Genomic DNA, 24,382 nt, shown 5'->3' with positions numbered 1-24,382 from the left:
TATCCAACAACAGAATAATATTTTTAAGTATTCTGTTGTAATGGAAATGTTATTATAGAAGATATTGTGGCAACTTAACAATGTCAAGGATGAGTATTCATTTGGTGGCCGTGAGTCATGGTCACTCTCTCCACATGTAATAATGTGTTTTCAAAACATAAACTCCCACTGTGTACACTTTAGGCTTCTTGTTTATGTACCAGATTTAACAGCTGATTATTTTCCCCTCCAATATGCTGGGAACTTACATTTCCTTTTTTGACTGCTGCTTCTCCTCTTCATCTGTTACACAGTGAAGATTGCACTTGATTACTCTTGTAGGCCGAGCATTTCCCTTGTCTGGCCTTTCCTCTGCTTTAACCTAGAGGACACTCACTAATGTGTGGATGGTCAGAAAGGGAAATATAGAACCCTTATTTCTTCCAAAATTACATAGTATTTTCTAATGATCTGCCAGTATATACTTTTTTTTTTTTTTTTTTTTTTTTTTTTTTTTTTTGCGGTATGCGGGCCTCTCACTGTTGTGGCCTCTCCCGTTGCGGAGCACAGGCTCCGGACGCGCAGGCTCGGCGGCCATGGCTCACGGGCCTAGCTGCTCCGCGGCATGTGGGATCTTCCCGGACCAGGGCACGAACCCGTGTCTCCTGCATTGGCAGGCGGATTCTCAACCACTGCGCCACCAGGGAAGCCCCAGTATATACTTTTATGGGTAGCTTTTCTTTTTCAAGGATAACCTCAGTGTCAAGAAACTTTGTTGTGCATACTTCATTAAAAATGCATGTAGTCACTAGGAGATAATGGAAAACTATCACCAAGCAATTAAACAAACAATGATTGTGAGAGCTGAGCATTATCTCTTGTGGTCTAGCTTTTTTGTTGTTGCTGTTGAGTTTTGTGTTTGCTGCCCCTTCTCCCTATGACTTTTGTTGCTAAATGACACTACACACCACAAGATTGGTCAATTTTCTTGTTTCTTTTCATCCAGATTGTCTTCTTTTACTCTCATTTTATTAGAGCTACTCATCACATGGAATGTAAATTATTTTGCAGTTCTTGTTATGAGTTTGGTTAACTGGACGACAGTGGACTGGAATTCCTACTGAAACTCTGATCGTGTTACTTTCTTATTTGTGACCATAGTGGCGAGGGAAAGGGAAGCTTATGTGCTAAATGGTGAATTTCCAAGTGGAATTCCACAACTTTGTAGAAACCTTGCATTTGCTAAGTGCTATAGGATATATTCTCAATTAATCTTCAGTGTGTTGAGATGTTTTATACTCATTATGCAGAAGGAGAAACTGCTGTTAGTGGGCTGTCTACCTATTTGGTTGTTTGCTGCCATACAAAAATCCCTGGCTGGCCACTTGAGTAAATTGGAACTTGAACATGAACTGGAGCCTTTCCCTGTTGTCAGGTATTTTTACTTAAAGAATGACATGAGCTTCATTACTAGCTTAATAAAAATGTAGTTTGATCGGTCCCTAAAGAAAACCCCCTAGGAAACATGAATATTAAAACAATCCCAGATAATTTTGGATGGCTTATTCTCTTACATTATCCATGCTATGGTTTTCCCCCCACTATCAGGAGAAACTGAGAATCGATTCATTTTTTTAGTTTAAAATGTGGTTACAACTTTAGAGATGTTAGGTAATACAGAGATGGATAGATTAAGATAATGTTTTAGTTTCCAGTCATTGACACATTAAACGTATTCAGGATGGCCAACTATATTCCACATTATGATTATATACTTTGCTTTGAAAATAAGAATATCTCAGCACTACATTTGAGGGCATTTAGCATAATTTCCACATGGTTGAAAGTTACCTTTGGAATTGTGCCTAAGAATTGATCCCTCCAGGCCTAGGTCTACAGACATCATTTTATTTTTTATTATTTATGAAGTGCTATAAATGTACACAGTACTGTATGATGAGCAGAATGTGCCAGAAGAGAGGGGTGGAGCTCAAGGAATAAAGAAAAAAATGAAAAGGTTTCCTCAGAGGAAATTACTGTTGAGAATTGACTTGAGTTGCCCTTATTACTTGAAGACACAGCTGCTGAATCAGATCTTGACTAACATCCCTGATATGTGTATTCCTATATTATTTTCTAAATGATCTAATTCAGAGATGAAATTTGTTTGACTACAATTCGTATTTAGTAAAAGTAAAATGAAAACGGCAGGGGGAATTTTAGAAGGTAAGTATTTGCTCTTTCATCTGATCCTTTCTTATCTCTGAATGTTGTAGAGGAAGGAGTTAGTGGTCTTTATTTTAAGCCTTCTTCATTCCAAACTATTATTATTCAAGAGACCAAAGAATATAAAAATATCTAGGGACTCATGCCATGTTTGGGATGATTATTCAATTCTAAATCCCATGGTGATGTGAAGGTTTAGAATATACAGATGATCCCTAGTGTGCCAGAGAGGCAATGCGGCCATCTGTTTGTGTTGTATTTCACCTTCTAGATTTATGATGCTTATTGGCTGAATATTTGAGCCTAGACAAACATTTTTCATGGCTACTGTTACCATAGTCTGTCCCCTTCTTTACCTTACTGGAATTAGTCCTGTGTTTTTCAAATAAACTTTTAGTAGTCCTGTCCAAACTGTAATTTTTAAGTCATCAATCCTTTATCAGAGCAGCTGTATGGCTCCTTTGGTTGATGTGCCAGTAGGATCCTGCCCAGCAGAAAGGCAAAAAGCCAACAGCCTGAATTTGACATCATTTAGAAACTTAAGATTCTTCTCTAGAGATTCTGGCTCAGTAAGTCTGGGGTGGGACTGGGAATCCATATATTTAACAAGTTCCCCTGGTGGTTGTTAAGGTTGAGTTTGGGAAACAAAAATCTCACCATCTGACATGGAAATATCATGATTTAGTCACTAAGGAGACCATGCGTTCAGAAAGCAATGTATGGATAATGACTGCGATTGAAAAAGAGGCAGAACTGTTTGAAGGTGAACTACTCCTGGAGTCTTCCTCTGCTCTCTTCCCCTATCTGCCCCTGCGATCAGGTTATATTCTGGTGCCTGGTTAAAATAAACGTTTCATCTTTGGGGTGGGGCGGGGAAACAGGCAGAATCCTTCAGTGGTCACTTCTCTTGGATAATGTCTATCTTGGTTTCTAAAGAACTGCACCTGTATGGATTCATTAGTCTTAAGCTTCTGTCATCTTTGCATCAGTTAACGTGAATGAGTTTAGAACGATGAAAACCTCACTGTTCAGCGCCTGTGTGCAATGTAATTTGGGGTAAAAGGCCGTCTGGTGTTTGTCCTGTCCCTCTCTACCCCTCTTCCTCCCACGCCACCCTTCTCCCCCTTCCTTCTCCCCCCTCTCCTTCCCTTTCCCTTTCTTCCATTCCCATTTAACCATAGAGAATACACTGGAAAAAATGTACTAGGAACATTGTCATTTAGTAAGCAGGGCATTTTGGGGAAGTGCACATTTTATGGTATAAAGTATTTGAAATTATTGGGAGGTCGAATCTTTATTAGAGTCAAAAAGAACTAAGAATTGAAGATTCAGTATAATGGCATTTAAATAGGGAAGTCTAGGATTGTCTTAATGGGGGTCATGATGAAGAAAAATAAAGCAATACTTAGTATTTCTTCTGTATAACATAAATTTACTTTGAGTGGAAGAAAATAAAACTTTCCAACTGTTGGAGTCAGAATACTAGAACATTCTGCTTTCCATAGAAAGACTTGAGGTTTGTGCCTGTGAGAGCAGTATTTAAGAATTAAGGTGGGGACTTCCCTGGTGGTCCAGTGGTTAAAACTCTCTGCTTCCAATGCAGGGGGCCTGGGTTCAATCCCTGATCAGGGAACTAGGTCCCTCATGCTGCAACTGAGACCCGTCACAGCTAAATAAATAAGTAAATACTTAAAAAAAAAAAAAAGAACGTGATGGGAGTTCCCTGGTGGTCTAGTGGTTAGGATTCCAGGCTTTCACTGCTGCAGCCCAGGTTCAGTCCCTGGTTGGGGAACTGAGATCAACAAGCGCATGGTGTGGCCAAAATAAATAAATTAATTAATTAAGGTGTATAATACTGTAAGAGCTTACTAACAGGATAACTTCAGGCACTCATTAAAATTTTGAATGTTTTTCTGAATCACAGCCTATTTTAAAATAAATGTAGCTTTACTGAAGTACAAATAATATTTTGAACAAGTTTGACTGTTTCACCAAATACACGTCCTGCCAAAGCTGCCTTAAGTAGATAAAAGTGATTGGTAATGAGAATTTATCGCACTGGTATTATTGTGCTGATGCTCCATGATGTTAGATGGAGTTTATTCTCTCAAATAAGGTAAACATTTTTCTTACAGTCTTCTTCTTCTTGCTCTTAATTTGCTCAGCAGTCTCTTTCTTCTTAGACTGGCAAAGGTAAATGTGGCTAAAAATTGTTTAAAGTTTTATGCCAAATTCCAAATAACTAAGGTCAGCGTTAATGAAGCTTTTTTGTCTTTTGTTCTGGGAAGAGTTGTCCTGCAGAGTTTAGTGATAGAAACTGTTGTCTGCAAGTGTTTCTCTTATGACACTTTCGATGCCCCAAGACAGAGGGAATGAAAGATGTTGACTGGGTTGCTTGATGTATCCTGTTTTGGAGGCCATTTGGCACCAAGTTTGGCCATTCTCTTCCTCCTAGAATAAACAAGAGGATCATCAAAATTCCATGAAGTTTTATTATTTTTGGTTATCTTCCATCAGAACAAGCAATATCTAATACAAAATCTTAGCATGAGAAAAATTGTAGACTTTTCACTTGACTTTTTTCCAGAGGAAAATGTTTTGCTGAGTGTACTTAACCTTTAGTTGTGTGTTCGCATCGGACTAGATAAGGATTTTAACGTGATATTTATTGCTCAAAGGGCAGAGGGCAGAAAGGAGGCCTGGCATAGCATATGGACCACGGTATTTCCAGTGGTGGGTTGTGACCTATTAGTGTATTGAAAATTAATTTAGGGGCTTCCCTGGTGGTGCAGTGGTTGAGAGTCCGCCTGCCGATGCAGGGGACGCGGGTTCGTGCCCCGGTCCAGGAAGATCCCACATGCCGCGGGGCGGCTGGGCCCGTGAGCCATGGCCGCTGAGCCTGCGCGTCCGGAGCCTGTGCTCTGCAACGGGAGAGGCCACAACAGTGAGAGGCCCGCGTACCGCAAAAAAAAAAAAATTAATTTAGGGGTCACAACCAGCATGTAAAAAAACTACTTCTAGATTAGAAAACATCAGAGTGTAAGAGTATTGTTTCATGAGACCTTTAGTCCTATATGCCACTGTTTATATTTACAAACAAATACACACATATATTACTAGGTCATGATGTAAAATGGGTGATAAAGAAAGGTCAGAGAACACATTTCTAGGCAGTTAGTTCCTCAAAGGGTAAAGAGTACATGCATTTTGTTCATCACTGTGTTTCTAGCACCGTAACCGGTATGTAGTTGGCGATTGGTCCCTCAACGCAACTCAGTCGTGGGTATAGTGGAACTCTGAGTAGAGATGGGAATGTATATCACTAAGAAGGTGTATTGTGTAGGGAAAAGATTTAGAATCACAGCCTTCACAGAGGAGTGGCATTCATGATTGAGAAAATTATTGACTAATAATTTTGGAAAGAAACTTAAGGAAAATGATCTGATGGTTGTCACTCATGGGACCCTTGAATGAGTAAAACTCTGGTATTATTCTTAGTGGGTGTGTAAATGAGACTTAAGACTCAGCCTCCTGATTGCCTTCCAGACCGGAACTGTTTTGATTGTGGTTATTTTAATTAGGATTTGGTTATGTAATTGATACATCCATAGTAGTATTGACTACTACCATTTGTTGAGACCTGCTGGGGCCAAGCCCTCTGCTAAATGTTTTACATATATAATCTTATTTACTGATCGGAGCAACCCGTGAGTTAGGTGGTGATAGTCTCATTTTACAGGTGAAAAAACTAAGGCATATGAAGTTCAAATAACTTGCTCAGGGTTTTACAGTTAGTAAATAGCAGACTACAGACTTGAACTCATATCTGTTGTCAGAACCCCGCATCCAAATTACTGTACTCTAATGCCTTTTCTCAGCCACAACCTGGGGGAGAAAATACCTTTCTTGATGCCTTTTTTAAATTCGAGGGTGTTCTCTCATGTAGCATCCCTTTGTCAACCGTTTCCAAGAATAACTGATTATAGTCAAGTAATAACGCTCAGTTTCATAATGCCTCAGTCCTTGGGAATTCCAGAGGCTTGAAGTTGGGCTAAGTTTAGCATGTCTTTACTCGTATAGATGATATTTCAGTTTTCAGGTCAGTTAGATCTGGCAGTTAAAAAAAATATGAGGCGAATTCCCTGGTGGTCCAGTGGTTAAGACTCAGTGCTTCCACTGCTGGGGCCTGGGTTCAGTCCCTGGTTGGGGAACTAAGATCCCAAAAGCCACGTGATGCAGGCAAAAACAACAACACCCCCCCACACACACACACCGTGAAACCGCTCCTAGCTGTGTGCATGTAGAAAAATGCCTGCTTCTGAATTTTAACTTGATATTTCATGCCTTCATGGGCTATTTCCTTAGGAAGAGACTTGCTGATTTGTCATTAAGCTAAACAACTTCGAAGATGAATTTGAAAGGAAAATAAGCTCAGAACATGTTATAAATTGCTTGGGGGGTTTTTGCTTGCCTTTCTGCCTTCCATCTTTGATAGTAATTTCTACCATCTGTCCAGGAACCTTTGTATTTCTGCTGGGTAGAAAGATTTTGTACTTAACATTTTTGCATATTATTGATGTGACTCACCATCAATCGGTGAATGCTAATTAGGGGCCATGAGTAGGAATTCAGCCAAAGAGCTGAAAACGTTGTATGCAGTGTACTAATAGTCTCCCTGGTTAGAGAGAGCATGATCTAACTAGGACCTCTCAGAGGAGGACAGAGCCCTGGGGTATTTCTAGTTCTTGAAGCTTCCAGTATACTTAAACAATAAAAGGCTTATAAAAATTAATATGTATTTTAAATATACAATTTGTCAGTATATCTCTTTCTATATGAATCACCTCATTTGTAGATAGTACCAAACATCCAAATATGAGATCCTTTCTGATTACGTGTGCTCTTGACATACAACCTACACACACATCATTTCACAGGTGAGATGATTCATGCTCTGTGACATATTATCAGGACTCAGGACCTGAGCTTGGGTTCATTTCTTTCTTTCTTTTTAATTAATTAATTAATTTTATTTTGGGCTGCATTGGGTCTTTGTTGCATGGGCTTTCTCTAGTTGCGGCGAGCGGGGGCTACTCTTTGTTGTGGTGCACGGGCTTCTCATTGCGGCGGCTTCTCTTGTTGCAGAGCACGGGCTCTAGGCACACAGGCTTTAGTAGTTGTGACGCGCGGGCTCAGGAGTTGTGGCTCGTGGGCTGTAGAACGCAGGCTCATTAGTTGTGGCGCATGGGCTTAGTTGCTCCGCGGCATTTGGGATCTTCCTGGACCAGGGCCTGAACCCATGTCCCCTGCATTGGCAGGCGGATTTTTAACCACTGTGCCAGCAGGGAAGTCCCTTGGATTCTTTTTTTGTTCTCTAGCTGGTTCCCTTTATCTTCCCTCTGAAGGCCCCAAGGATTAGCATACTTGCTCATCTTATAACTGCCACAGGCTAGCTGCTCTTTCCAGTCTTTTCTCTCTTTCCTGTACCAGGGCCAGAGAGGAAGATGGTTTTAGCTTTTCAGCTGTCCTCTCAAACCTGAAATAAGCAAATATACCTGATGGTTTGTTTGTTTGTTTTTTTGGTGGTACACAGGCCTCTCACTGTTGTGGCCTCTCCCGTTGCAGAGCACAGGCTCCGGACACACAGGCTCAGCGGCCATGGCTCCTGGGCCCAGCCACTCTGCGGCATGTGGGATCTTCCCGGACTGCGGCACGAACCCGTGTCCCCTGCATCTGCAGGCAGACTCTCAACCGCTATGCCACCAGGGAAGCCCCTGATGGTTTTTTAGAAAGATATTTTTCATTAACTTAGTAAGGAAACAAATTTGGAGTAGAATGGAGAGGTTAGAAAGTAAGTGGAAAAGTGAAAGCATTTAAACAATAAGACAAACCAGAGACTGGGAGAAAATATTTGCACAAGATATATCAGCTATTACCCAAAATGTACAAAGAACTCAAATTAGGAAATGAACAACCCAATTAAAAAATCGGGCAAAAGACCAGAACATACACCTCACCAAAGAAGATATACAGATAGCAAATAAGCACATGAAAAGATGCTCAATATCAAAAAAAAGATGCTCAATATTATATGTCATTAGGGAATTGCAAATTAAACCACTACACATCTGTTAGGATGGCTGCAGTCCAAAACACTGACAACACCAAATGCTGGTGAGGATGTGGAGCAACAGGAACTCTCATAGTGCTGGTAGAAATGCAAAATGGTACAGCCACTTTGGAAGATGGTCTGGCAGTTTTTTATAAAACTAAACATAATCGTACTATACAGTACAGCAGTTGTACTCCCTGGTATTTCCCCAAATGAGTTGAAAACTTATATCCATGCAAAAACCTACACACAGATATTTATAGCAGCTTTATTGATAATCAAACTTGGAAGCAACCAAGATGTCCTTCCATAGGTGAATGGATACTGCCAGACAATGGAATATTATTCAGTACTAAAAAGAGATGAGCTCTCAAGCCTTGAAAAGACTTTGAGGAATTTTAAAATGAGTTTTAAATGAGTATTAAAATGAGTATTACTAACTGAAAGAAGCCAATAAGACATACTGTATGATTCCAACTATGTGACATTTTAGAAAAGGCACAATTGTGGAGACAGTAAAGAGATTAGTGGTTAGTATTTGCTAGGGGGGCTTGTGAGGAGGGAAGGATGAATAAGCAGAACACAGAGGATTTTTAGGGCAGCTAAACTGTATGATCTAAAATGGTAAATACATGTCATTATACATTCATCAAAACATTATACATTCATCAAAACACACAAAATGCGTTTTGCTGTTGATGTGATGTTGATGTTCGGGGAAGCAGTGCCTGCGTGTGGCAAGGGGCATATAGGAACTCTGTGCTTTCCATCAGTTTTGCTGTGAACCTGAGACTGTTCTAGAAAATAAAGTCTTTATTAAAAAAATAGTCCTAGATATTGGGCACAACACTTTATAATCAGCATTTTAAAGTGTATTATATGCAAAGATAAAGTTATATGAGCAATAACTCCTTAATGTATAAGTTTAAAAGAACCATGAAATCTCTTAAGAACCAGTGAAAAGTTTTGTAAAATAAAAAAAAGAAAGTGAGAAGGATGATTAAATGGTAAATCACACCTTTTTATTCCCCAGAAGGTGACTGGAGCCAAGTCATGGTCTTTCTTTGTGACCTCTGTCTCCTGGGGAGTGCTCCTTTTCCCTCAGTTGTCTTCTTTTCCTGAACAGATGTTTTATTTTAATTATTATTTTAAAATTAATTTTTATTGGAGTAGAGTTGATTTACAATGTTGTGTTAGTTTCTGCTGTACAGCAAAGTGAATTAGTTATACATGTACATATATCCACTCTTTTTTAGATTCTATTCCCATATAGGTCATTACAGAGTATTGAGTAGAGTTCCCTGTGCTATACAGTAGGTTCTTATTAGTTATCTATTTTATATATAGTAGTGTGTATATGTCAGTCCCAATCTCCTAATTAAAGTTTGTTTTCTACATCTGTGACTCTATTTCTGTTTTGTAAATAGGTTCATTTGCACCCTTTGTTTTTGATTCCACATGTAAGTGTTGTCATATGATATTTGTCTTCCTGTGTCTGACTGACTTCACTCTGTGATAATCTCTAGGTCCACCCATGTCGCTGCAAATAGCATTATTTCATCCTTTTTAATGGCTAATATTCCACTGTATATATGTACCACATCTTCTTTATCCATTCTTTCTTCGATGGACATTTAGGTTGCTTCCATGTCCTGGCTATTGTAAATAGTGCTGCAATGAACATTGGGGTGCAGATGTTTTATTTTAAGTCCATTGCCTTTAGTGAAGAAATTGCTATCCCAGGATCCCTTCTAATTACAGTTCTTTTTTCCTTGTTAAACCCTATGAGGAGGAAGAACAAAAATATTTATTTGTCTAACTTGTAATAGGCCTTGTTCTAGGTGTGTTATCTCTCATAATCCTCACTATAACCTTATATGAATGACCTTTTTATCCCTGTGATACACGTGAGTAACTGATGGAGAGGTGGTATAACTTGTTCAGTGTCATACATAGAATTTGAAATGATGGAGTTAGGCCATAAACCTTGATTTCACAGTTCAAGGTAATTCCCTCCACTCCCTAAGCATGAGCATAGGTGCTCATGATGAGTTTGGCCACCAAAGATTCACCAGCACATTCATTTAGGGAAACCCAGGTTGAGAATATGTTTCTTAACGATCTCTTTAGGAAGAAATGCAATCCTAACTCCTTATACCCACATTTTAGAAGCTTGCTGGATGTCCATCTTTAAAATTTTTTTCAACCTAGATTTTTTATTTCTTTGTACTTTTTGCAGTATTTTTCCTTCCTTTTCTCCTCTTTTAAAACCCATTAATGGTTTTACTAGGATTTGCATAAAATAATTATCTGGAGTAGTGGTTCTCAAGGTGGGATGGCTTTATGCCCCAGGTGACAGTGTGGAACTGCCGAGATAGTTTTGGTTATCACATCTGAGAGGTGGTGCTACTGGCCTCTGGTGGGTAGAGGCCAGGGATGATGCTGCAGCACACAGGACAGCCACCTACAACAAGAATTATTTGATGCCGCATGTCAGCAGTGCAAGGCTGAGCAACGCTGAGCTTAGAGGAGCAGGCGTGGAATTGGGAGACAGCCCTCTGCACAGCCCTGGATTCTTTTTTATTTTTATTTTTGTAATTTATTTTTATTTTTAAAATTTTTACTGGAGTATAGTTGATTTACAATGTTGTGTTAGTGTCTGCTGTACAAAAGAGGGAATCAGTTATACATGTACATATATCCACTCTTTTTTAGATTCTGTTCCCATAAACGTCGTTACAGAGTATTGAGTAGAGTTCCCTGTGCTATACAGCAGGTTCTTATTAGTATCTGTTTTATATATAATAGTGTGTCTATGTCATTGCCATTCTCCCAATTTATCTGCCCTCTCCTTTCCGCCTTGGGAACCATAAGTTTCTTCTCTACATCTGTGACTCGATTTCTGTTTTGTAAATAGGTTCATTTGTACCATTTTTTTTTAGATTCCACATATAAGCGGTATCATATGATATTTGTCTTGCTCTGTCTAACTTCCTTCACTCAATATGACAATCTCTAGGTCCATCCATGCACCGGATTCTTACTAGACCATTTCATGCAGCCCTTTGCCCTGTGTAACTGGTTTCCTTTTGCAGCATTGGAAACGGGATAGTTGATCTATATTAGTGACTCCTGAAGAAAGGGCGTACATACGTAACAACGTAGGTGAAGCGACGGAATTTCAGTAAGAGAGATAAAACATGGTGAGAGGGCCATTTTAAAAGCTAGTTTGCAGTCAAGTTTGAATTACATAGTTTGTGCAACTTGCACTGTTTGTTTACTCTCCATGAGTGTTTCAGCCCAAGTTTCAAGTTGTGCCTGTAGCTCCGGTGCTGGGGGATGACCAGCCGCCCTCCCAGTTCCTGCTGTCTGTGTCTTCCATTCCTCCTTTCTGGAAAGCGTGGTTGTGATAACTGTGACAGTTGCTAAGGTTTTATGACCATATTTGAACACCACGATGGTGCCATATGCTCCTAACTTGGCCTGGAGGTGGGCACCAGATTTTGATGGTTTCCCAAGCCATGTGTGGCATCTCCCTGGCTTTCCTCTGTCAGTCACGGCACTGCTGGACAGAACTCGGTGATGTCTGTCAGGCCTGTCGGTAGCAATTAGATTATTTTTAAGAAGACTTTTGCAGTTGCAAACATGACCGAAGTACCATGTGCATTTCTCATAAGCTAAGGAAAACAACATCATAGTGGCAGCCTCACTTCTTCAAATGGTCTTTCTGTGGCACTAAAACATGGTTTGTGGCTTATTATAACATTTTCATACAAACCTTGGTACTAACAGATGTTTTTAGCAAAAGATATTAGAGAGATTTCAGGAATGAGGAGTTACATTCTCTTTATATCTTGTTGCCAGAAATTACTCTTAAAGCAAATAAGTCTTGCGTGAAATAAAAATAAAATGAGAACACAGCGTACGTATGTTTTTGGCTATTTGGTCTCTGCAGAATTACATATTATCACTTTATGAAAATGGACTCATTCTATACACACAAGCATTTTTGCAATTGGACTTTTCCTCTTAAAACATAAGAGGATGTCTTCTGTGTAAGCACATAAATGGTAATATTCTTTTTTTGTAGCAGTATGAAATGCCATTGTGTATATGTGGGGTATGGATATACCATAATGTGTTTTGACACATCTGTTTTAATAGACTTTGGCCTGTGTTCTTTTTTTTTCCTGTAATGAATGTCAGATTTATTTGTCCATTTGTACAGGCTTTTTTGTTGCATAAATTCTTATAAGCAGAGTTCCTAGGCCACAGGCAATGAGCAACTTTGATAATTTTTAGGATTGCCATCTTGTCCTCCCAATGACTGTTGAACTCCTACCAGAAGGGACTGGCTTCTGGAAAGGAAACAACTCTTCCCTCCCATCTTTGCCAACATTGTGCTTTTCCATCTTCAGGCAGCCTAAATAGTGAAAAATACATTGTCTCATACACTTCCTTAATTAACAGAAAAGGTAAGCATGTCTCATCTGTTCATGTAACACTTGTTTGTATTATTCTGTGAATTGCTCGTCCTTTTACCTTTTGTTGGTTGATTCATATCATCTACCTATTCTAGTGAGTAGTTCATCTTTTCCTTCTAATGAAATAAAGACTTTTAAATTGTTTTTTCTACTTGGAAATTTAAGATTACTTATGCTTCTCTCTAACTGTAGTGTCCAAATGGCTCATTTCTCACTATTAATATTTATTTACAGTAATTCATGGATCATTTCTATTCGAAACTAGAAAGAAATGAATTGACCTTAAGTAGTAATAATGTATTAATTTTTGAAGGACTGTACAAAAGTATGCATGAACTTTTAAGACATTGGATTTCCAAAGTAAACTATTTAAAGATTGGATTGTCAATATTAAGAGAGTGGAAATTATATAAATATATAGATATACTCACCTATATAGACACAAATACATATAGATATATATTTATGTATGTATATGGGTGTGTGTGTGTTATTTGGCAAGGCATGAGAAATAATTATACTATTATTCAAGAAATCATTGAACTCCTGAGTTTTCTTGGTGTAACAGAAATAAGACCCAGTAAGTCATTTGCCTGTATTTGCATGAATTGAGCTTTAGTTTTGTAGTTTAGTGGGAAAAGTTTTTGAAAATTTTTCCATTCCCCCTTATATTCAAGGGAAGGACACCTAAATATGTTATTTTGGATTGACTTGTATTCTGTTTCTACACTGTTTCCACTTTTAGAGTGGGATCCATAAATAAGAGTATTTAGTTTTTGGTAAAATTTACTTCCTCTTCAACCTTCAGTTGACTTAAGAGAACTAAAGTTTCCTTATGCATTGCACTGTTCAGAAGTGCCCCTTTGCTTTCTTTGGGTGGACCTCACTCTTTCTCAAATCTGATACAGCACCAAGGAGCCCAGATTTATTTCACTTAGCTGGGAGATATATATGAACTCAGCAAAGTGAGACTGAAGAAAGGAAAATAGACTTTCAGCCACTGAGGATATACATGTTTGAGATCAAACTATATGCCCCTATTTCCTTTGCTTTCACCATCAAGTGGGTATATTTTAATCTAATCCTCTCGGGTTTTCTCCCTAGGTCAATGCCGAATCGATTTTTACATCATAGGCAAGTTATGTAACACTCTGTCTTTCCACACCTGCAAAATGTAGTATCTGTATAGTCTAGGTTTGGAAATTCATTCGAGTTCATTGCAAAATTTTAGTTTTCAGTAAAGTTTTTTTCAGCCACATTGACTTATGTTCTGTTCCCCAACCCATTAAGCCATTTCACACCTTTGCATCTGCTGTGTCTGCTGTGTCTCCACCCTCCGTTTTCCAACCTGTCAACTCCTAGTCATCCTTCCACATCCATCTCAGATGACATGTCTTCCTGGAAAGCTTCACCTACACTGTAGATGTGGTTTATACTCAGTTCCCTACGCTGTCAGTACCTTATGCATTTTTACATTTTGGCACTTTCCAGGCTTGTGTTGTATCAGCCTAGACTTTTGCCTTTCCTCCTGGGCTGCGAGCTCATGGACCTGTGTCAAAGGCCAGCATGTCTTACTCCCTTCCGTGTGCACAGTGCCTGCCAGGAGTAGAGTGATAACTTAGGAGTTAAAGTTTACATTATCATTTCGGTTTAGAACAAATTTGAAATTAATTCAACAGTGATTTAAGTCATTCTGGTATCTTTTGAGTCACTTTGGAGAAAGAGAAAAATGTCCCTGGCAGCTCAGCTGAAGTGTTCCCAGTTGAGCATAAATACCTCTTGCAGAGTATAAATAATCAGACAAGGCTACTCCCTCAGTATGTCTGAAGCAAGACTGAGACAAGGACACTCTGCAGCCACAAAAGTAATTAAACATCCCTCTCTTTTGACTGACCTGAGTAATTGCTGCTGCTTTACCAACGATGACTCCAGTTCTGCTTTCATCCTCTCCCTTCTGTGTTAAATTTGCCAAGATACTTATTCAGTAAATTTCCCCCACTTCCTGACAGCTTCCAGCCCAAATCTGGCCACCACTTTCCAAGGAATCACCCAGAACAAACCCAGGTTCTATAATAAGCTTCCTTCAGTTTCCTTTTAGGATGCCCCAGTCCCTTTGGTGCACTCTCTCTCTCTTGCTGTAGCAAGCTAAAGAAAGCTCGATTTATTGACTACAGTTGTGTTCCTGGTGGTCTTTAGCTAGTGGGCCCTATAGTGAGTGCTGGAAGAATTTAAAGGAGCATTGATCTCAGTCTCTGCCCCCTGGAACCTTAGAGTTTGGCCAGAGTTTCCTGCCCTCTCACTTTAAACACATTTTTTAAAATGGCATTGTTTGCTGTCAAGACTAGAATAGTTGAGAGGAGGAGGAGAAGAGTGCAAGCCACAGCCAGGGAAAATATTCCTTAGGAGTCGGTGCTTCCTAGTGTGGATTTCCAAAGGGCAGGTAGGGTTGAGGCATTCTGTGTGGGAAAGGCTCAAAGCTGCAAAGGATCATTGTTTGTTAGAGGAAGAGAAGGTGAAAGGGTGGCCAATAAGGCTGGACAGATAGGGCAGATCAGTGAGGGCCATGACCTCATGTGAACCTTGTAGTCAGTGGAAAGCTTGGAGTAGGTGATGGTCACAGGAGATAATTGATACATGTGGTAGGAAGGGGTTAAAGACTGGGAGACGAGTGTAGTGGATCATATTTGATAAATGGGATCAAGGAGACTTCTTGAAAGGTGAAGCAGCAGAACATGGTGGCTTGATAAAAGCAAGGAACTGGGGCTGCTATAGCAAAAGGTGTTCTTTGGCTCTCGGCCTCCCTCTGAGTTTACCTGTGGTGGGCATCTCCCATGCATGCTGACAGCTTCCCATCTCAAGTGCTGGGTTGCTGCCCTTCTCCCCCTCCCACCCCCCCGCCCCGGGGTCAGCCCTGTGGGAACTTCCTCCTCTGGTGTAGAGCAGCTTAGAAGTGCTGGCAGTGATGCTGGAAGTGAACTCTCCCAGGGACAGCCTTCAACGTTAGTGAAGGACTGGAGTCAGAAAACACATGTCCAGTTTCCCCTTCTCTCTGTGGGACAGTGCTGCGACATATCATTCATGTCTCCTCAGGGTGCCCCAGGGGGATGGAGCCCCAGCAGTGGCTGCTCCATACCACTCCCTTTATTGGTCTCCTCTCTCCTCACCCATGTTTTCCTTACTCCCCAACTTGTGCTCCCTGGAATCACCTCCTGAATAAACTATCGCAAGTAACACACACTAACCCAGGTTCTTGTCTCAGGGTCTTTTTGAGGGAGCCCAAGCTAAGATGGCTACGCTGGTCGATTGAACAGTCATTATGCCACGGACAAGTGGAGTTGGCATTCTCTCCCGGTCGTTAATTAACAACTCTTTTTTAGTGAAAAAATGACTGTATTCATCTCAAGTGTATTTTATATATCAGTGCAGAAATATGGCAGAATGATTTAGAGTTCAGGGCTCATTTTGAGAAAAATAATGCTCCAAACCATCTGCAAAAGTATTAAAATGATCCCAAGTAGCACATGTGCACTTGAAGCAGTTTCCAGGCACATTAGATTGTTGTCAACAAAGAGAAAGACTATACACTATGGGGAGAAGCAAGAAGAGAGAAAGGGTCTGGAAACCCGTGATTTTAGCAGGTCAGGAAAAAGACTGTCAGTGGGTGAGCAGAGCAGGAGCCCTGAGCTTCCTCACCTGGGTGTCATCCTGGCGACTTAGGAATCCTAGGCCATTGGCAGCGGTGGTGTGATTCTTGCCAGGTGAGCACTGATGTCAGGGAGCGCTGACAATCAGTCACAGGGAGAGGACGCACCATAGGATCATTTCCATCCATTTGTTGTGTTCTGAAGGTCGCGCTGAGTGGCTTCAGCTAAGTTAGGGAAAATATTTCCGTTCCTAACAAGATAGTTAACTGTGCTCCTTGGGGATTCTGAAATATTTACTTGACAGTAATCAAAAGAATTTCATTCTTTTCCTATTTTTTCCTCATGATTGTATTAGCATCCAACTATTTTAAAAGTCAGCCCTTGATGGAGTTTTATAGACAGATGGCAAGAAAATTGCTTATAACTAAAGGAAGCAATGACTCCATCCGGTTTCCATGAGCAATCATACCTGCACTCTTCAGCATTTGGAACTTGATGGTTGACTGAAAAGTTGCCTGCACAGGGGTGGTCCTGTCTATTACACTGCCTTAGAAAATGAAACCCTGGCTTTACTTAGCCCTGTGTTCTGTGTTGGACCTTATTCTAGAAGGGAAAGAAAGTATTTACTGATGTTTTTCTCCTAAAATCTATTAATTTTATTGAAGTGAATGTAAAGCATGGATTGTTTGTTTACCATTTAATAAATTTTGGAGAGCTCATATGCATTATTACTTTATAATCTCATCAGTCATATGAATTAAGGAATAAAATAAAACTTGAATACTTTTTAGGAACATGTAATTTTTTTTTATTCACAAGATCGTCACCTCCATTGAATAAACCATCATGTATAGGAAAGTAAAATTAAGTAATGATCACATTAGTGACCTCTGAGAGAACAGCAGGCTCTAGAATGCAACAAGCAGGAAAGGAAGAGGCGGCAACTAAAATTGAAGGGTGTCTATCTATGAAATGAAAGAAAATGTTAACAGTTGGAGTGGTTGCTTGACACGTCTGTGGGTTGAGGTGAATTGAGTTTATTTTTCTTTTACTGTTTCATTCGTTTCTTATAAAAGTCAGTTGAGTGAACTACTAGGCTGAGAAAGTGTAGAGGAAAGAATGACACTAGGGAAAATAGGAGAGCAGGGCTAGATTTAAGATGACAGGTGTTGGGGCTGAAGTTAGTTAGCCTTGGGCTGTTCACCTCACTTTGTGAGTCCTTCCACTGATATTACTGTGTTCATTTTAGTCAATAACCTGTTTCAGTGTCTGCTTCCTAGCTGTAGTCCTCAGTAGACTCTGCTAGGTATGGTCACAGGTTTAATGCCTAAGGTTGTTGATTCTGCCAGATACATGCCTTGTAGAAAGCTTGGCTTGGAGTATGTCCTTGATAAATGTCTGTTAAATGGGTTTGAACATATTTTCCTGAGTTTGGTGAGAAGGAGAGAAGAGTAAAGATCGTGATGGATTTAAGAGACGGGAGAAAATTGAGTGTAAATTTCCTCTGCTTTGCTCAGTCTGTTTGGAGATGAAGTCATCTCTTGGGAACATAGGAGGATGCTTTGGAGACCTGAAGAAACCGGGGAGCGTTCAGAACAGTTGCTTATGGAAAATGCAATAGAGATGAATAAAACACTTGCCAGACCAAATTAGTATACAGTAGAGGCTGCACAGTATGAATTTGTAGTCAGATTTCTTAGGACAGTTATATGCCTTTTCCCAGTTCTTTGGTCACTCAGAAGTGGAGAACACAGATTTAGGGGGATTTTAGGGTATGTGATGAGAGGGTGAAATGGTCGACCTGGGGTTGGGATGGCACACAGGGAGAACTGAAGCCAGCAGGAAGCTAGGGAGAGGGCAGGGCCCCGGGAGACATAATATCCTAGAGAACTTGCAGAGTTGAGGGCATTCAAGAATTGCATTGGTAGGAGATTGTAGCCACAGGAAGAAATGACCAGTTAGAAGAAGTCTTAGAAGTGGCATAGTCTGGGTTGTGATGAGATCCAATTTATGGCTGGGTTTGTGGGTTACTAATGTATAATTAGTTTCACAATTTAATAATTCTTAGCACCTTTAGGATTGTTTAGCAAAATTAAATTGGATTCTTTAAACAAGCAAAAAAGAAACTTGTTAAGGAGTTAAAACCAAGTAAGATGGAAACAGTTAGTGTCAATATGACTCTAGTTTACTGATTTCTGTGTGATTTCAAAGCTGGGCAGCCAAGCTTGTACTCCTTTAGTCATTGACTTTCATGTATGGGAAAATGACTTATGTAACAGCCAATCAATGCTTTTGCTAGCCAGTTTTAAAATGTTTCATGTGCAAACACCTCATAACTTATGCATGTTTTCCAGTGAGAATTACATCATAGGTCGAAAGAAAATAAAGGCATCCATGATTCTTAGATGTTACATAATCTGGGAACTTCATAACTTCCTAGTTATATAATTTGAAGTCATTATGTAATCTCATGGCTCCTTACAAGGGGGAAAAAGTTATATTTCTTAAGAAATTCAGCAGGATGATTGGCTGAAGAACATTCGTGTGTGGGTGTGTGGGTGTGTGGGTGGACTTTTGCAAATACTCAAATATTAATTAGAATTCAATTGATCTGACCATCTCTCTGGCTCCTCCCTCTGGATCACCCCAGTGACCATCTAGGTCACCTTTCAGTTCCAGAACATCAAAAGCTGTGACCTGTGCCAGCCTGGAGCTATGCACGGGATTCCTTGGAGTCACAGGGAGTGTTCTCCACCCTCCATTCTTTCTATTCCAGGCCTTTGATTCTGCCTGAATGGCCATTTATGCTCAGCCCTCCTTCCCCTCCAGCATCCCCTGAATTGCTGTAGCAGCAGGATCTGTTGGTGACTTCCAGGATGTGGAGGCTTTGGCTTACAGACTGGCAGTCTGTGGAGCACGTCTGCCCAAAGCCATGGCTGCCTCTCTTCTAATGGGGCAGACAGCACACCTTCAGGTCTCTGATTCTTGTACCCCCAGTTACTCATCATGGGGTCTGGCCTCCCTTACTGAGAAGTGAGTTCAGGGGGTGAAGGCAGATAAGAGTCTCTAAGGATCTGGTTGCCTGTCCTGGCTGTTCCCCCTTTACTAGCCTGAGTCTTATTTGAACTCAGATCCCTGCCTGGTGTAGGTATAAGCTGAAGTCCACTATTCCCTTTGAAATGCAAATACATTTTGCTCAAATCCCTTCCCATTTGCAGTGAGAGAGAATCCGTAGTTCTCTAGAGCAATTTGGTGGGTGTGGATTTCGGGATACTTGGTCTAGTCATTTCTACCTTATTTAAAGTGTGGCGGAATTTCCTGTCCTGTGCCCTTTATTATGCGTTAATGGCAAGGAGCACAGCCTTTCCTTTTGGATTTCCATCTTGTAAATATCAGCTGTGCAAGGCGTTTGTGGCTGACTTAAATGTGTGAGGGAGCAAGAGATTTTGCTTAGCCTGCTCTTTTCCTTGGAGACTCTGCTTCCTGGCACCCCCCTCCCTACTGCAATCCCCGCCTCCAGGCTCTGCCCTAATGTATTTCAGCAAACATTTAAAAGCATCAAATGATCTCTCTGCCTTCATGGTGACCGAGGCCGCCATTTGGGCATTCTTGAAGTATGGATCCCAAGTTCTGGCTTGTGAAGGTACGTTCTTCCTCACCTGCCAGTCTCTAAGAGGGGAGAGGAGCAAGGTGCAAGTGTATTTCACCACCCGTGTGAACACATCGTATCCAAAGGCAGAGATGGTTCCTTTGGGGAAGTAACCGGCATGTGTTTTTGTTTGTGTGTTTGCTTGTTTTACTTTTACAAACCCACATGATTCTTGAATCTTTCAAACTGTGGACCTGTGGACCCTCACCTAATGCCTGGGACCTTCCTGGCCACCTCAGTCTTGGTAGACAGCTTGGATTACCAGTCTTAATACTATAAATTTAGCACCATCTGAGGAGATATCTTACAGGTGCTTGGTTTCCTGAAAACATGTTTTTAGGGGAAAGTTAGTAAAAAAAAAAAAAAAAGTTTTTTTTTAAATGCTGAAGTAGGTTCTAGACGACTTGCCTTATTGTGTTTTTTGTTTTGTTTTGTTTTTTTGCGGTACGTGGGCCTCTCACTGCTGTGGTCTCCCCCATTGCGGAGCACAGGCTCCGGACGCGCAGGCTCAGCGGCCATGGCTCACGGACCCAGCCGCTCCGCGGCACGTGGGATCTTCCGGGACCGGGGCACGAACCTGCTTCCCCTGCATCGGCAGGCGGACTCCCAACCACTGCGCCACCAGGGAAGCCCCTGCCTTATTGTTTTGATTGATGTTTGCTAACAACTTTGTGGGGAACTGGTTACACACTTAGTGCATTATAAATGCCCTTTATAATTGGGGATGCCAACATCAACTTTAATGTAGAGTGTTAGTGGCATTTTTACTTATAATATTTAATTATTTAAAAAATTTCTACTGCTTTCTCTCTCTTATCCACAATGGATGAGAATCTGTTCCTTGCATAATATAATTTTAATTAGACTGAAAATTCAGTGATTTGACCAACTCTTCCTGCCCATTAAAATTAAGTCTTTGTACCCTCGAATGGGAAGAATTAAAAATGAGATCAGGTAATAAGCATGTCTGTTTTCATTCAGATAAGACTATCCACAATGGGTTTAATCTTTTAACCTGTTTCAATAACAACAACTATCATATATTGAACAACTATTACTAAGTGAGGCATTGGATTATAGTATATGTGTTTTCTAATTTATCTCACTCTAATGAATTCTATGACCTAAACATCTCATCTCAAATGCAGGAACAGAGGCTTAGGGTTATGCAGTTAGTACATGTCCTGACTGGAAATTTGCACCTACAGTTCATTTAGCCGGTAGTCCATCCTCTTGACGGTGCTTAGGGCTGCTGGTATAGAACCCTGGACCTGACCTTTTGTACTTGGATGACACCTGTATATTTTTGAGCACTTTCATAGTTAAATCTTTCTGATTTTGGAAGATGATGTTTTTATTACATGTCATAAGCATAGATTAGAGGTGGCTGTGCGACCCCCATTCATCCTGTGTCTCTTACGTACACACAAGACATTAACTCAGCCTTTTCTTCTGGAACAACTAACATTGGCCTCGTACTTTTTTTTTTCCTTTGGGTCATCATCTTAAAAATATACACCTATTACCACGGAATGTTCTGCAGTTGTTTCTTAAGGTTGAATAACTCAGTAGATGGTAAATATCTTTTAATCAGTTTACAAAGGAACAAGTTTACTCCAGGGAAAATCAGATCTTCAGACTGTTGTTATGTAAAATGAAGCTTTTTTTTCCTCCTGGAACTTGGCAGGGTTTAAAGTCCAGGAGGAAAAGAATATGAGTGCGGTTGGGAGATTGAGAAAATGTAAAGAAGGTGACTGAGAAATGTAAGCAGTTGATTAAAAAATAAGCAAATGTTAACCTCACAGAGCTTTATAACTTTATCTCACTAATGTTAATATTTACCTTTAAAAGGTGATAGAATTTATTGTTGCTCTTTTCGGTACAAAACCCAACTGAATTTTACTGAGAGAAAATGGAATTTTCCATGGAACAGTAACAAGGTAATATAGACATGATTAGAATGCTGATTCTGGCTATGTTTTACGTATTTACTTCTTGAGAAAACTTAATGCCTAAATGTCCAGTGTCTTTAACCGGATAGTTAAAAAAACCGTTTTCATACTTTACAATTGCAAAAGGATTCATAGCAAAGTTCTATGAAAAAGTGAGTCTCTTTTTGTATTGAAAATATAGTCTTTAGAAACTGGATTTATATTCACTTAGCAGTACACCTGAGTGATATCAGTTAACAGCTTTTTAATCAAGTAATAAACCAATAATGTATAGGGAGATTAGATAGACAATCATGATGTAGCTAAAATAAGCATAACTCTGTAAACACCTGTCATTCTTCTAATTTTTATGGATCGCTGAGAATAGGATTTTGTGAAACAGTTACCAGCCCTTGAGATAGTGCCTTATGCATAGTAGGTGTTCAGAATGTTGTGTGTGTGTGTGAGAGAGAGACAGAGAGACAGAGAGAGACAGAGAGAGGGAGAGAGAGAGAGAGAGAATTGGTGCATGTGTGGTTGATGCCTGGATCAGTGGGTTGATGTGTGAATACACGAGCTTAACCCCTCCTTTTGCTGTCAGTGCAATTTCTTAGGATTCTAGTAAACAACCAGTGGTTCCTCTTCTATCCCCTACCTCCTTACTCTGGTATACTTAGAGAACATGCTGGATTAAAACTAGAATAATAATCCCAGGCACAAAGTCCTAATAAATTTCGGTGGAGATTGATAGCCTCTGTATTCTAGACATTATCAGTCCCTCTAGACATTATCAGTCCCTGACACCATCAGACCTGCTTCCCTGCCTTCCCAGATTCAGCTAAAGCCGAGAGAGTCAAGTGGCTCATTGGCTACTGCAGTTGCTACATGATCTGTCAGCCTGGCCAGGTAAATGCGTGTCAGGTTGGCCTTGATTATCTTGGAAGGACTTTCTTTTATGCTCTAAAGATCTCTACTCTAGTACAGGGCAATGGTTAGGAGCATGATGTCTTCATCCAGAACTGCCTACGTTGGAATCCTGGCTCAGCTACTTACTAGTCATGAAACAGTGGGCAGTAGGCCCCTTAAACCTCTAGATTCCTCATCTGTAAAATGGGAACACAAGTAGTAGCTACCTCTTAGGGGATTTGTATTGATGTCTACCTCAGACTGTGAAAGCTTCACTTCTAACCACAGGAAAAGTTTTTGAGTGTGGTCGCTAACGTGCACAGGGGTCTGGACAAAAATGACGGTGATTCTAACACATAGCCAGGGCTATATTTAATTATTCACCTGCCACCCTGCCTCTGGTCATCTGCACCTGTTGGACAGCAAACACACCCTCTCTGTGACTTGTAGGCTTGGCAAGGACTTCAGGTCGCTGTTTCCGCTGTTTAATTAAACTCTTCAGAGTCTGTGATCATTATGGTAAAAATGTTCATTCTGGAGAAGTTTGAAAATGCTTTCTGGTTAGCATGAGATTTTTGGCATGTGTTGACTGTGGTTTTTGGCTATAAATTCCTGAAATGCTGACAGTTGAATTTATTGTTGCTTTAAATACAACTGCTAACACTTCTAAGTGTCCGTACGGACTCGACAAATACTTTGCTTCTGCTCACTGGATGTATGAGCTGGGTGAAGAGGAACGATTATGATTTGGGGAATCCTGAACATTTTTCTTCATTTAGCTTGATGCTGAAGTGAATTGGAAATATTTCTTTGGCATCATAATTTTGGGGTTTCAAAATCGTGTTTGGATTTTCAGGAAATTGGTGGTAACTTTACATTAGCTGAGAAAACTGAATTTTAAAATTCTCAGTGAAGAGGCAAATGATCCATTTTTCATAGGAAAAACTTCTTTTTCAAGGGTATTCGCTGCCAAGTTGTCTGCAGTGGCTTTAGGCAGTACTTGACCTTTTGGCACATCAAGAAATTGTTTTCTTTGTCTGAATATTAAATCAATATTTGAGGAAGGCTGGGTAGTGTATGGTATGTGGTGCAAGGGCACGAAAACAGTCGGCCATGTGTATTTCCACATCTGCAAGCAGATTTGGTTTCTATAACTGTCAATCAAGCAGATCTTATGGAATGAATTTTCATTCTCTCACTAGTTGCCATACAAATTCTGGTTCTCCAGGAAATAAATCACAATGGCCTTTCTGATGGAGGTAGACGGTGAAAAATTATATGAGGATATAGTACATCCAGTCTTAAGCAGAAGTAAATTGCTTTTAAAATTTCTTTTATACTGTGAAAAAGAAAACATTTTTTTTCCTAAACATGCATTGTTTGTGATGTGATAGGCTATGTTCTCTTTATTTTATTTTTATTTTTTTGCGGTATGCGGGCCTGTCACTGTT

General features: G+C 40.1%; 1 protein-coding gene across 4 annotated transcripts in view; it reads left to right on the top strand.

Moving 5' to 3' along the window:
* The window catches only part of BICC1 (BicC family RNA binding protein 1), a 310,208-nt gene that overhangs the window by 186,069 nt on the left and 99,757 nt on the right, over positions 1–24,382 (top strand). The window lies entirely within an intron of this gene.

The sequence above is a fragment of the Kogia breviceps genome, chromosome 2, assembly GCF_026419965.1.
Source record: "Kogia breviceps isolate mKogBre1 chromosome 2, mKogBre1 haplotype 1, whole genome shotgun sequence".
Taxonomy (NCBI): domain Eukaryota; kingdom Metazoa; phylum Chordata; class Mammalia; order Artiodactyla; family Physeteridae; genus Kogia; species Kogia breviceps.
This window is presented reverse-complemented; position numbering and strand designations above follow the sequence as displayed.